The following is a 15,000-nucleotide window of genomic DNA, read 5'->3' on the forward strand; positions in this document are numbered from 1 at the left end:
AAGATGATATTTATGTACGTGTGTGTGTGTGTGTGTGTGTGTGTGTGTGTGTGTGTATCGGTTACTCTGACGCCTTCCGTGTGGGTGTGGCTGTACTCTAGCTCGTGTGTGTGTGTGTTTGTGTATGTGTAGCGTTGCCATTTAACTCCTCTCCCTCCCACTCTCCCTCCCTCCCTTCCTGTTTCCCTCCTTTCCTCTATCGTGTACTGTTTCCCTCTCCTCCCTCCCTCTAGTGCCTGTCGTGGTGAAGGATGTGTGTGGGTGTGGTCTGGCCTAGCGTCGCTGCCTTTATTTCTTCTATTATTTTTATCCTACTTCGTGTTTTCTTCCTTTTCTTCTTCCTTTTTCATTCTTAGTCCTCCTGTTCTGTTCCCCTTCTTTTGTTTTCCTGTCTTGTATAATTTTATTTTTTCTTTGTAATTCTCTTTCCATCCTTCTCTTCTATTATTGTATTTATATTCTTCTTCCTTATTTCAATCTCGTCTGTCCTTCACCTCCACCTTTCCTACGCTATTTATCCGCCCTCTCTCCTCCTCCCTTATCATTCCCTTCCTTCACATTTTCTATCCTCCCTCTCCCTTCTTTCCTTCCACCCTTCCATCTATCATGTGTTAAGCTTTCTCCATTTTTCTCCTATTCTTCCTTGGTTTTTCTTCTATCATATCCTTCCACCACCCCTTCTATCCTATCCTATCCTTTCTCCATTTCTCTTCTATTCTTCATTTCTTTCTCCTTCTTTCCCTCAGCCATCCACTTTTTTTCTATCTTACCTCAATCCTTCCTCCTCTTTCCTACCTCCTATCCTCCTGCCCATCCATTTTCATCTTCCTCTCTTTCTCCCCTCCCATCTCCCTCTTTCCCTTCTTCCCTTCTCATCTTCCCTCCATAAACTCTTCGTTGCTCAGCTCATTACCCTTTCTAGCACCTCACTCATCTACTTAGAGTTAGTTACCTCTCTCTCTCTCTCTCTCTCTCTCTCTCTCTCTCTCTCTCTCTCTCTCTCTCTCTCTCTCTCTCTCTCTCTCTCTCTCTCTCTCTCTCTCTCTCTCTCTCAACCTTGCATTGTTTTCCCCTTCTGTTTTTACATACATTATTTTTTCTGGGGGTTTCGTATATCCTGTCTCTCACTCTCTCTTTCTCTCTATCTCTCTCTATGTTTCTCTTTCTCCTGCATTTTTTTTCCTTTCATTAATCGAGTGTTGTTGTTTTTTTCATCAAATTCATTATCTTTCATGGATAAATCTTCTTTTTGTGTCACAATGCTTGATTAGATTTCTCTTATCTTTTTTTCACCAATGCTTTCTCCTCTTGATGCTGATAGTTTAGTCTTCCTCTCCTCCTCCTCCTCCTCCTCCTCCTCCTCCTTCTCCTTCTCTTCTGCGCAATTCAACAATGGTTGGCGATATTACAATACTTAACTTGTTTTTGCTTTATCATGGTGTAGGAGAAGCAAAAGGGAGGACGAAGAAGTGACTGAGATGGAGGAGAAGGAAGAGGAAGAGGGAGGAATATGAGGAGAAGGAGGAGCAGCAGCAGGAGAAAGGGAGGAAAGAGGAGTAATTGTTGTAATAAGAGAGGAAGCTGGATCAGGAGGAAAGGGAGGAGGAGGAGGGAGGAGAAAGAAAGGGAGGTAGAAGAGAATGAGGAAGAGGAGGAGGAGGAGGAGAAGGAGGAGGAGGAAGAGCAAGAGGTGATTGAGATGGATGAGGAGGAGAAACAACAGCAGATGAAGAGGAAAAAAAAAAAAAAATATATATATATATATATATATATATATATATATATATATATATATATATATATATATATATATATATATATATATATATATATATATATATATATATATATATATATATATATATATATATATATATAGAAAGGAAAAGGAGGAAGAAGAAAAAGACCAGGAGGGAGGAGAAGATGGAGGAAAAAGAAGTACGAGAAATAAGAGGAAGAAGAATTAAGAAGAAGCAAAGTAGCAGTAGTAGTAGAAGTAGCTGTAATAAGTGGAGGAGGAGGAGGAGGAGGAAGAAAAAGAGGAGGAGGAGGAGGAGGAGGAGGAGGAGGAGGAGGAGGAAGAATCATAGGAAGAGGAGGATGAATGAGAAGTGAGGAAAGAGAAGTAGGAGGAAGAGGAGGAAGAGGAGGAAGAAGAAGAGGAGGAGAAGCTGGAAGGAAAGGAAGAAAAGAAGAAGAAGAGGAGGAGGAGGAGAAGGAGGAATAAGGAGCGGAGGAGGAGGAGAAGTAGGAGGGAGGGCAATTTGACTTCACTACCACCACCACCACCACCACCGCCACCACCGCCACCCTGAGGAGAGCCTGCGGTGAATAGGAGAGTGAGTGAATGAGCCGCGGAGTGTTTGTATGAATAGTTATTGTGAACCTTCTGTGACCTTCACCTTCATTGGCTCCCTGCCGCCTTGACGTGCTTAGTGCCTCTCTCTCTCTCTCTCTCTCTCTCTCTCTCTCTCTCTCTCTCTCTCTCTCTCTCTCTCGCTTTTTTTTTCATTTCATTTTCTGTTTTGTTAATTTCTTTTGTTTTCTTTCTTTTCTTCCGAATTTGCTTCTTTTCTTCGTTTTGTATATTTTCTTGAAGTTTTTCCTTTTGTTGGTCTTTCTTTTTCTGTCTTTCCTTCTCTTTCTTTCCTTCTCTCCTTCCTTCCTTCCTTCATTTATTCAATCATTCATTCAGTCATTCATTCATTCTCCCCACCTCTCTCTCTCTCTCTCTCTCTCTCTCTCTCTCTCTCTCTCTCTCTCTCTCTCTCTCTCTCTCTCTCTCTCTCTCTCTCTCTCTCTCTCTCTCTCTTTCTTTTCCCCTTCACCCTATTTGTCATTTATGAAAACTAATAATACAAATTTCATTAAGTTTTGCGTTATCTTTTCCCGTTGGCACAGTTATCAGAATTTATCACTACTTCCTTTCCTTCAGTATTTCAGCTTCTCCTCTTCCTTCATGCGTTTCCTAAACACTCTTATCATACGTTTACTACTTTTTTCTTTCTTCCTGTTTTTTTGCTTATCTTTTTTCTCTTGTTATTGCACTTATCAGCTTTTCCTATTTCTTTCTCGCCTTCTTCGTAGTTCTTGTCCTCGTCGTCATCCTTGTCCTCATTTTTTTCCTTCATTTTTCTCGTCATCTACCTGTTGTTGTAATTGTGTTGTCGTTTTGTTGTTTGGTTTGATTTCCCTTCGCCGTCGCGGTTGCTTCCTTCCTCCTCTTCCTCCTTCTTGTCCGCCTCCTTTTCATTCTCGTGTTTTTCCTTCATATATTTTTGTCAATTCTGGCTATAGACTAATGAATTTCCTTGTATCTGTGCTTCCTATGTGGCTTTATGTTTCCCTTCCTCCTCCTCCTCCTCCTCCTCCTACCCTTGAACTCTTTGGTGACTTCCGGTCTCAATATTTTCCCTTTGTGGTTTTCACTGATAGTGTCTCTCTGGTTTGACGTGTGTGTGTGTGTATGTGTGCTTTGGTGAGTCATCCTTTACCTTACTACTACTACTACTACTACTACTACTACTACTACTACTACTACTACTACTACTACTACTACTACTACTACTTCTACTACTACTACTACTACTACTACTACTGCTGCTGCTGCTGGTGCTGCACCATCACCACCACTACTGCTACTGCTACACCATCACCATCACCACTACTACTTAACTTCCGCTACTTGCGTTGCGTTGTCACTTGTATTCATGCACGTGTTAAATTAAATAAAGAAAACGGAGCAAAACCTCACGGTCAACAGTTCTCTCTCTTTTGTAACAATGTCTGAATCTCAATGCTTGCCCAACTACGCATTATTTCTCCCCTTGCTTCTCCTCTTGCTCCCGCCACGCCACGCAGGAGACAGAGGCGCCTCTTGTAATGAGTGGCCGTGACCCTGCATCTGGTAATGAGGCGAGCATGAATATTGCAGGTGGGGATGCAAACACGTCTCTGGTTTGGACGTGCAAGACCATCCCTGTATTTTTATTACTTTTTTTTTTTTCATGATTCTCCTCTCCTCCTCTCCACTTCCATTTCTCTTTTCCTCTATCTTTTTTTGTTCTTACGTGTCCTCTTGTGCCCTGTTCTAGTATTATATTTTCCCTCAAGCCTTGTCCTGTCCTGTCTTCTGGCTTATATATGCAAACCCCTTTTTTTCTTGCTTCTCTTCTCATCTTCTCCCCTTCCACCTCTCTTTTCATGTCTTTTTTTTCTTTATCTTCTGACTTACCCTCCTGCTTTTTTCTTTCTTTTTGAACTTTTATGTCCTCTCCAGCCTTGCTTGATTCTATTTTGTTCTGTCTTATCTTGCCATTTCCTCTCCTCTCCTCTCCTCTCCTGTCCTGCCGTGCCCCTCTTCCTTCCCTTCCTTCTCCACCTCTTTTCTTTCCTTTTTCTCATGTTTTCACTCTCCTTGTGTTACCTGATTCCATTCTTATGCTCATATTTCGTGAGTTTGTTTACAGTCTGTCTTTATGTTGGTGGGTCTTTCTGTGTGTGTGTATGTGTGTTTGTCTGGGAAATCCACATACTAGGTTTCATCATTCTTTTTTCTTTTCTGTCTGTGTCAATGTCATCGTTCCTTGATATAAACTTTCCCTTCTATTTTCTTTTATTGGATTTCTTGTTTAATTTCCCTTTCTGAATGGTCCCCCCAGCTTTCCGGTGGCGTGAGTTTCATTCATTACTTCACCTCGGTTCCTTTTTTTTTGTCTCCCCCCCTTTTTTTTTTTTCCCCAGCTTTGTTCTTGTTCACTTTCCATTTTCTTTCTGCCAACACACCCCACGCTACCACTACTGCTACTGTGTTTCATCTTTTTCCCTCGTCACCCTTCTTATCGCCATCGTCGTTCTTTTCCTCTTCCTATTCTCCTCCTCCTCCTCCTCCTCCTCCACTCTAATAAACCTTCACCATTTTAGGACTGTACTAAAAGGATGGCATTTGGAAGGTTTTGTCCTCCCAGCCTTCAGTGACGCAAAGTGCTCTATCTCTATTCGCATCAAAACGTGGCAGACTCCAGTTTTTCTTTTACTGTTCATAATTTTATCTGCTGTGTTTCCTCTGTCTGATTTCCGGGTAATGTTTCTTTTTTCCACGTTGTTGGCTAAATTTTTAGTGTATTCTTATCTATGTTATCTATTTTTTTATTTATTTTTATTTTTATTTTCATGAGCTACTTTCACTTTCTTTCACGTGTCTTCTCTATCAGATTTGGCGAAAATTCTGTGTTTGGTTACCTCTTACGTATTTGTTGATTCTTATGTATATTCTTTGTTTCCTAATTAATTTTTCTCTTTTTTTTTCTGATGAGCAACTTTTACTTTCTTGTCTCGCTGTGAGTTATGATTTTTTTTTCCCACTAACTTTACTTCTTACGTGTCAGTGGATTCTTATATCTCTTTTATGTTGCTCATTCGTATTTTTCCTTTTATGATGATGATGATGAACAAATTTCATTTTCTTCCTACTTCTGCGTGTCACATTATTATGCATTGTTCACTTCCTTGACACTTTCACTTTTCAACTTCATGTGTATAAGTGTATTATTTTTCAAGACAATTTCCACTGTTATTCATCCATGTAGTGGTCTTATCTTTAAACACTCAGCCGCCTGGTACACATGAAGCGCAGCATTATGGAAACCACGTATTGTGCAATGATGAGTAATGGTGCATGGCAAGGACAGAATGGAGGTGCTCTTAGGGATGCACGGAAACCCTAAGATGAGTAACAGCTTGAGTAATACCCATCGCTCTCATGCACTCACTGACTGCTGGCGATGTAAGCAGAGAAAAAGCTGAAACCGTTATTGTTTCCTGTAACTAGTGCCATTAATGTTTTTTTCGTAATTATTATGTACGGAGTGTGTTGTAATGCAATTGATAGTTTATGTGGTCATCATCATCACCATCACTACGTAATTACTAGTTTCTACTCTACCAGTACATGACAAACTTCTCCCAGCCCTCTCCACTCAGATCTCTAAGCTATTCCAGATCAGTGAAGCAAACTTTACCTAATCTTCTCATTTACTGCTGTGTCCGTCCTGCTTTCCTTTACCATTCATAAGTTGTCATTCCTACGTACTTAAGATTTCGTATATCTTTCATAATTCTGTTGATCACGACTGATATTTATTATGCATCATTGAAATATTCAAAAGTTATGATGCAGAATAAGAGTAGATGACGCTTTTACTGGAGGGCACGTCTTGAGGATTGCTGCACCATATTATGAGCTTCAGTATCACCCAGCGTTGTAACTGAAAGGTCACATTTCCAAACGCTGCCCACATTCTCCTGCGCTTCCTTCCGCCTTCCAGCACACTTCAAACAGTAACTTCCCTCTGCACTTTTATTACTTATTTATACATTACTGAAGTCCTCGTGGTTTGCCATCAGGAGGCATTGGATGAGGGAGGGAGCACGCGAAACCTACGAAGGAAATGACGTGCGGTATTTGTTGGTGGTGATTGTGGTGATGATACTTGAAATGAAGGCTGGAAGGTGGAGGCGAACGCTCTTGTTGGTCTTCTTTGAGCGTTAAATGAGGCGGAGCAGAGAGGCAAGGCAGGGGGAGGGGGGAGAGGCAGGGGTGATGAAGCGGCCGGCCTGTATGTGTGCATCGTCTTGGTCAGTTAATCGCGAGGTGCGGTGATTCTCCGTTTTCTTTCGGGTCTTGTTTTCTTTCTTGTCTCTGCTCGGCCGGCCATGTCCTGCCGCGCCTCATCCTCCTCACGCCACTGCATCCAAGCCTCCCCCTGTTCCCCTCCTGCCCTCTCATCTTCCATGCACTCCTCGCCTCCCTTATCTACTACTTTTTCTCACTCATGTTTCCACGCTCAGCCAGTTTGGATGGACTTCATTTAGAGGAGAAGGAGGTGGTGGTGAAGGTGGTGGTGGTGATGAAAGTGATGGTGGAAATGGTGGAGTTTATAGATAAGAGAATGCAGTAAAATGTTAAGATTTTGAGAGAGAGAGAGAGAGGGAGAGAGAGAGAGAGAGAGAGAGAGAGAGAGAGAGAGAGAGAGAGAGAGAGAGAGAGAGAGAGAGAGAGCTGAAAGTAAACTGTAATAAGTAAAACAATTGGAAAAATGAACTTGTGGTCAGAAAGTTTAATATCAGTGACTGGTAAAATCGACTGTGGCCTTTTCTAATGTGTGTGTGTGTGTGTGTGTGTGTGTGTGTGTGTGTGTGTGTGTCTAAGTTGAGGCAACCGTCTTTTTAAATTTTTTGCTGAGCATCTTCATTTAAATGTCAGGACTGGTTCTTGTTCTCGTCGTTGTTGTCTTTTGTTGTTATTATTGTTCTTGCTCATCATCATCATCATCATTACCACCACCACTACTACTATCATCATCCCCATCACTAGTTTTATCTTTACCCAGACACATTGCAGTTCTCAAGTGCTTTACACACAACCAAACATCAACAAGAATCATTATCATCATCATGCATTTCCTCCTCTGTCCTTCCTTCTTTCCCTCCCAGTCTTCCTCACAGCACCCAGCCAATGGAAGGCATTCACACCCCTGCCGTCACCTCCACACGTGCCCGCCAACCCCCTCAAGGAGGCTACGGAGACTTCATTACCAGCTGGCTGCTCCGCCTCTCTTCTCCCTCTCCTTGCTTCTCCCGCCCGCCGGTGCGCCTCGCTGCCGGGCGTATGACCAGTGTGTGCATTACTTAGGCTTTCCCTAATCCTGTGTTTGTCCTGTCGATTATGTAACGTGTGATATGGAACTGGATCGTTGGAGAGAGAGAGAGAGAGAGAGAGAGAGAGAGAGAGAGAGAGAGAGAGAGAGAGAGAGAGAGAGAGAGAGAAGAGAGAGAGAGGAGAGAGAGAGAGAGAGAGAGAGAGAGGTCATGGGTTGTGGTGGTGGTGGAATTTATTTAACTTATCTAAACTACTTTGTATGATGTTAAGTTAGAGCAATTTAGGGCAAGCCAAGGAAAGGAAGCACAACCCAACCCTACACACACACACACACACACACACACACACACACACACACACATTGAACCTTCACATTCGACCTGACATTCCAGAGTTAATCAAATAAACATACATGCATTGCCTTCTCCTCCAGGAAATAGCAGCAGAGGAATACGTGCGTAGTGTAAAGATAGAGAGAGATATCCTTTCAAGGCGAGGGACGGGGAGAAGAAAGAGTATTAAGAACGTGATGGTGAACTGAAAGAATGGCATGAAAAACGCAGGACTTGTATTAGTGTGTGTGTGTGTGTGTGTGTGTGTGTGTGTGTGTGGCCGTGGGCGAGGTGAGTTAGTGGTCAGGGAGAGCAAAAGGAGGGAGAGTCAGGAAGGTGCACATGTCTAGACAGTTGCAGAGAGAGAGAGAGAGAGAGAGAGAGAGAGAGAGAGAGAGAGAGAGAGAGAGAGAGAGAGAGAGAGAGAGGTGATAAGTGAGGGAGGTCAAAATATCAAGGTAAGGGTGCTTAAGAAGCCAACAGGGTACAAATGTTTGACAGGAAACAAAAACAAAAACAACTGCACAAAAAAAGTGGAGGAGGAGGAGGAGGAGGAGGAGGAGGAGGAGGAGGAGGAGGGATGATGGAAAAGGATATCCAAAAAAGGAAAGGTATGAGGGAAGTTTGAAAGAGTGTAAGAGTGTATTAAGCTCTACTATAACACACACACACACACACACACACACACACACCATCAATCACCACCGGAAGTAGGAGGGAGGTCAGCTTCCGCTCTCGTACTAGGGTTAAAGCACATTTTATAGTCACCTGTGTGTGTGTGTGTGTGTGTGTGTGTGTGTGTGTAATTCCCCTGTCGCGTTGGATACTCAGTGAACAATAACCTTGAGTGTTCACCTGTCTCATTAAGATGACTGTTACCTGTAATGGCAATGCGCACCTTTGCCTGCTGCACCATTACGATTATTATTGTTATTATTATTATTATTATTATTATTATTATTATTATTATTATTATTATTATTATTATTATTGCTGCTACTGCTACTGCTACTACTTCTATTATAGTGTTTCTACTACTACTGCTACTATTACTACTTCTATTACAGTGTTACTACTATTACTACTACTACTATTACTATTACAGTGCTACAACTACTACTACTACTACTACTACTACTACTACTACTACTACTACTACTACTACTACTACTACTACTACTATCATTGTTGTTATTGTTATTCGTTCACCCACCAATTTCTTTCTTTATAATATGCTCTTGTGTCTTCCTGTCGCCACCAAGTTGTTAAGAACTCTATACTGAAAGGGAGGAAGAAGAGATGGGTCCCTGAAATCTCCTCAACGGGATGCTTATTAACTTTGTCATTGAATAGAAAAGAGGAAAAAAGAAAAAAAAATAATAGTAGTGTTTATCTTTTATTTATTTATTATTTTCATAGTGTGCTCTTGTCTCTCCTTCTTTGGATGTCCGCCTCGTTTGTGTGATAAGAGGCGAGGTGTTGAAGCAAATTGTTATTATTGTTGTGTGTTGTTGTTGTTGTTGTTGTTGTTGTTGTTGTTGTTGTTGCTGTTGACGATGATGTTGTTGTTGATGTTTTATCATTATTATTTCTGAAACTTTTTTATTGCTTCCTTCCTTTGCTCTGCTTTAAACACATCGAAAATCACATCACTGGATCGTCTAAACTATATTTCAGTGGTTTGAAACTTTTCCCACAGTTTCATTTTCAGAAGTGCAAAAAAAAAAGTATTAGTAGCAGCAGCAGCAGCAGCAACAACAGTAAGTTTCATTATAAAGCATGACTGTCTGGAGCAAATGACACGTGATTCAAGTGTAGCAGAAATAAAAATAATTGACTCGTAGCTTTCGTCGGTGCTCGCAATGTCACTCAGCTGAATGAGGAGTAGAAGTAATAATAATAATAATAATAATAATAATAATAATAATAATAATAATAATAATAATAATAATAATAATGACACTAGCCTGGGAACAGAACCTTTGTGCGGTGTGAAGCAATACGTGTAGCACAGGAGGTGTATGTGTGTGTGTGTGTGTGTGTGTGTGTGTGTGTGTGTAGGTAGGTAGGTAGTAGGGGCAGGGAGGGGGCAGGGAAGAGAAGGGTGGGGCATGTGTGGGAGAGGCGCGGTGCTAGTGGCGTGTGGCGGGGGTAGGAAGAAAAGAAGGAGTGGGAAGGTGGTGGTGTTGGATGTCATGTTATCTTCCACAACCATCTCAGGTCCCCCTCCCTTCACCTCTCCCCTCCTTCCCCCTCCCCTCTCCTTGTGCCCCAAGTAGCCCTGCCCACCCTATCTCCCTCCCCACGGCTCGCCACCCACCCCTCGAAGCCCGTTACCCTGGTGGCTTCCCATTAGGACTCACGGGGCTTCCTGTACCCATCATTACCCTCTCAGGATTCGGTTTCGTGGGGTGGGCGAGATGAGGCGCGGCCATCTCTCCTTTCCTTACTGGTAAAAAATAAATATTGTATGTATATGTGAATTAAACTGCATTCATAAGGTTAAATCAGTGGATATATGAATCAAGAATATAAAATAACTTAAGAAATGGATGTGGATGGTGATAGGTACGAGTTGATGGTGAGAGTAGTAATGATAATGATAAAAATAACAGTATTTAATAATAGTATTTTCAACACCGCTTTTTCTATGACATACATAACGAACATCTATATAAGGAAAGACAACATAACACTGAGAGAGAGAGAAAAAAAAAGCCAGTAAGAGAAAATAAAATACTTAAGAGATAATTTAAACAAATACGAACAAACCTACGTATTATATGACAGAACCACACACTATCACTAATCAATACAAGAGAGCAATGACGTAATATTTTTTGTATTGTATTTAGTTCTGTATCGTATTCTTTCTATTTCCCGTGTAGAATCCGAGACAGGAATTGACGAAAACAGGCCGCGAAACATACGTGGCCACGCGGCTGTTGTTCCGGAAGGTAAATCATAAAAAGGCAACTGTATTGGAAAAGTGTCAGGAAGTGTCAGGGTGTGCAGTCTATTTATTTAGTTCTATTTTTTTCACCCCTTTTTGTTGCGCAACTTTTTGGGTCGCAGTTCGTTTGGTGGTGGTGGTGGTGGTGGTGGTGTTAGTAGAAATGGAGGTTGTGGGCATAGTCGAAAATATTGGTGGTGGTAGTGGTGGTTGTGATTGTGATGGCATTAGGGATGGTGGTGGTAGTAGTGGTGGTGGTGGTGGCATTGGTGGTGGTAGTCGTAATGCCATTGGTGGTAGTGGTAGTGGTGGTGGTAACGGTCGTGATGGCATTGTCGATGGTGGTGGTAAAGGCGGTATCAGTGGTGGTGGTAGTGGTGGTAGTGGTGATAATGGTGATGATGACACTGATGGTGGTAGTGGTGGTGGCCTCGCTTGAATCCAGAGAGTCAGGGTCAATTTGGGGAAGCGAGGCGAGGAAGTGTGTGTGTGTGTGTGTGTGTGTGTGTGTGTTTGTGTGTGAGAGATCGTGCGCATCCGTGTTCGTTCCTGCTTCAAGAAACCTGAACGACATGACTTCCGAGCACGCACAGACACACAGAGACGAGGCTGACACACAGACACACTTCACCACACGGAGGGACCACTGATGGGGGGCCGGACGAAGAGAGGGAGGGGAGAAATGGGAGAAGATGAGAAAAGGGAGGGATCTAGTGAGGGGGGAGGGATGAAGAGAGAGGAAGTTGAGGTATACAGGAAGCAAGGTTGGAAGGAGGAATTAAATCGACTAAGATGGAAAAAAACCCCATTCTTAGCCGTGCAGTGAAGGGAGGAAATGAGTAGGAACACAAGATCTATTACCTAGGGATTTATTGGACCGTAACAAGAACTGGAAGGAGCTGAAGAAGAAATGAAGGAGTAAATGTGTGTAAATATGCAAGAAGGAAGTAGGAATGCAAGGAAAGGTAAAGTATGTTTGCTAGAAGGAGGAAAGAAAGATGAATGTGTCTATAAATAAAGAAGGAAGTGAGAAAACAAAGAAAGGGAGAGAAACAAAAGGAAAAAGAAAGGAAAAGTAGGAGAAGAGATAGAAATAACTGTGTATTTATGAATAAAGAAGAAAAGGGAAGAAAACGGAAGGGAAAGAAAAGTAAAGGAAAACACAAGAAAGGATGGCGAGGCAAGGAAAGGGACGGTGGCCAACAAACATGATTAGTATTGGTTTGTTTAGATCGTGTTTGGCCCTGTCCTCGTTTGCCCCTTGCTTGTTTGTTCCTGCTCACACACACACACACACACACACACACACACACACACACAGGATCTACATACGCCAGCAGCAGGTTGGCTGGACTTCATGTGCTCACCGACAGAGGCGCAAAGGGTGTTGGGTTTCCAGTCAGTTGTTGTTGATGTTGATGGTGGTGATGGTGGTGGTGTGTTGTTGCCGCGGCTGGTGGTGATGGTGTGTTGGTGTTGTACTTTTTGCACTTGTTATTTAGCCAGGTTTGAATTTTTCCAGTGTTTGTATTTTCTGTATGTTTGGTTTTTATATGTGTATTTTTTTTTTGTTTTGTTTCAGAGGTGAGTGTTGGTGGTCCGTCTGCTTCTGAATCCTGCCGTCCGTTCCTTCTCGTTATCCGGGTTAAGAGGTAAAGTGTACATAGTGATTAGTATTATCATCAGAACTTGTGTATTTTTTTTCCTAACACGCTATACTATCGCCACCACCACCACCACCACCACCACTACTACTACTACTACTACTACTACTACTACTACTACTACTACTACTACTACTACTACTACTTTGGCTTCCCCACACACTGTTCGTTGTCCTCTCCGTTCTCTTCTTCCTGCTCTACTTTCTCCTCCACCTCTACCTGTCTGTTTATCTGTACGCGTGTCTGTCTGTTTGTCTGTCTGACTGAGTTTGCGAAGGGTAGGGTTATTGAGGAGAGGTGGACAAAATTGGTCTGGTATATTAGTATGGACCAAGGCAAGACAAGGAGAATAGAAATATGAATAAAGGCAATGGAAGACAAGTGATTCAGGGAAGGTTTCTTTTTGTTATTAACTGCCTCTTCTCGGTGAAAAAAAATAAAATAAATAAAAGAATAAAAGGACTAAGAGCTGTAAGAAGTGCAAAGTCGATTTCACTCCAGAAGTGTCCTTGTAATCATCTTCTGAAAAGCGTCAAGTGGGAAGATGATGAAGAAGACGAAGTAAAAAAAAAAAAAGAAAAAAAAAAAAGAAAAAGAAAACCAACCTGAGCTTTCTACATTAAACAGAAAAGTGAGGCCGCAATAATTTTCCCGCAGTGACATTTATGGACACGCTGCATTTCCCCTTTCTTCATGAACAAAAAAGGCTCCCCCGTCAGCTAGTAACCACAACAGGCGATGCGGTGCGAGGCGGGGAATCAAGTCTTGGCAGCACCGCATCGAAATGTAGACCGTGGCGGTGATGTGGCGGGAAAGGCTCTGCGTCCCGCTTGTTTGTTCCCTCGTGTGCTGGCGTGGCGGCGGCTGTTAGCTCACGACTTCCCGCGGCTGTGACGTCATTGAAAAACACTTTATGCTGCAGGGAGGGATGGAGGGAAGGGAGAGACGAGAGAGGAGGAAAGGGAGCAGGGAGAGGGGTATGCAGGAGGGAGGGAGAAGGGAGAGAAGATAGCAGAAAAAAGGCAGAAGGGAGGGAATGCAGGGTTGAGAGGAGAGACGGTAGGAGGGCTATGCAGGAGGGAGGGAAGGGAAGGGAGAGATGCAGCAGGGAGAGTATGTAGGAGGGAGGTAAGGAAGAGCAAAGAGAGAGGCAGCAGGGAGGGTATGTAGGAAGGGAGAGAGAGAGAGAGAGAGAGAGAGAGAGAGAGAGAGAGAGAGAGAGAGAGAGAGAGAGAGGCAGCAGGAGGGAGAGAGGGATGTTAGGAAAGGGAGAGTATACAGAGAGGGAGGAAATAACAGTGGTGAGATATATTTTTAGTCAAAGTAAATAAAGAACAAGGAAGAAAAAGCAAAAAAATATCAGCGTGGGAAACATTTAGAGTCACAGAAAACGGAAAATAAAGATAAAAAATGCAAGACAACCAGTGAAGTGGGATATTTTTAAGTCAAAGAAAACGACGAATAAAGAAAGAAAAACACGGATATGTGGACTGGTGAAGTGGTGGAGAGCGCTTGAGGACCAGAGCAGCGCAGTGGAGGAGTGGATCGGGTTGGAGACAGGGTGGAAGAGGCTAGCTAGGGGTGGGTGAGTGGCGGGGCGGGGAGGAGGGAAGGAAAGGTGCATGGGAAGGGGAGAGGCGAGGTAGCTTGCGGCATCAAATCCTGGTGGGGTCGAGTCCGTTGGGGTGTTGGTTCAGTAAATACAGCACCGGGGTGTGGCGGGGCTCGTGCAGGTGAATTAGAAGAGGGAATGGAGAAGAGGAGATGGAGAAGGAAAGAGAGAAGAGAGAAGAAGAATTGGCTGCTTGAAGTGCTCTCTCTCTCTCTCTCTCACTCTCTCTCTCTCTCTCTCTCTCTCTCTCTCTCTCTCTCTCTCTCTCTCTCTGGTTCTTGATTATCCTGCCGCGGAAAATGTGTCAGTGTGTTTAGGAAGTCATGTGTTCCTTGGAATTGTTTGCTATTGTATCCTGGTCCCGCGTGAGCAACAGACCGTGTGTGTGTGTGTGTGTGTGTGTGTGTGTGTGTGTGTACGCAGCTTCATTAGTGATATATCTTCATAACTTTTCCTTTTTAAACTCCCTTCGCATTACCATACCTAGCCCCTTTCCGTATACATCTCTCTCTCTCTCTCTCTCTCTCTCTCTCTCTCTCTCTCTCTCTCTCTCTCTCTCTCTCTCTCTCTCTCTCTCTCTCTCTGTACCCACACATCCACACACACGCACAGACAGACACCACAGCGGCACGCCCACGCCCTTTCTTCCCTCCATTACACCCCCCGGGGCAGTCCAGTCTCCCCGCCTCACCATTCACCTCTCATTATGCAGATATATTCACACGCTCTACCTTACCTTACTTTACCTTCCTCCCGCCTCACGAAACCCCCTTCCCCTC

General features: G+C 43.2%; 1 long non-coding RNA gene across 1 annotated transcript in view; it reads left to right on the plus strand.

The window, feature by feature from the left end:
- Positions 1 to 13,966, plus strand: part of LOC135107433 (uncharacterized) — a 53,747-nt gene extending 39,781 nt beyond the window's left edge. The window contains exon 3 of the long non-coding RNA XR_010271776.1: positions 12,528 to 13,966. This is a non-coding gene — a long non-coding RNA (uncharacterized LOC135107433). The remainder of the gene's footprint in view (positions 1 to 12,527) is intronic.
- The last annotated feature ends 1,034 nt before the right edge of the window (positions 13,967 to 15,000 follow it).

This window comes from Scylla paramamosain, chromosome 15 (assembly GCF_035594125.1).
Source record: "Scylla paramamosain isolate STU-SP2022 chromosome 15, ASM3559412v1, whole genome shotgun sequence".
NCBI lineage: Eukaryota > Metazoa > Arthropoda > Malacostraca > Decapoda > Portunidae > Scylla > Scylla paramamosain.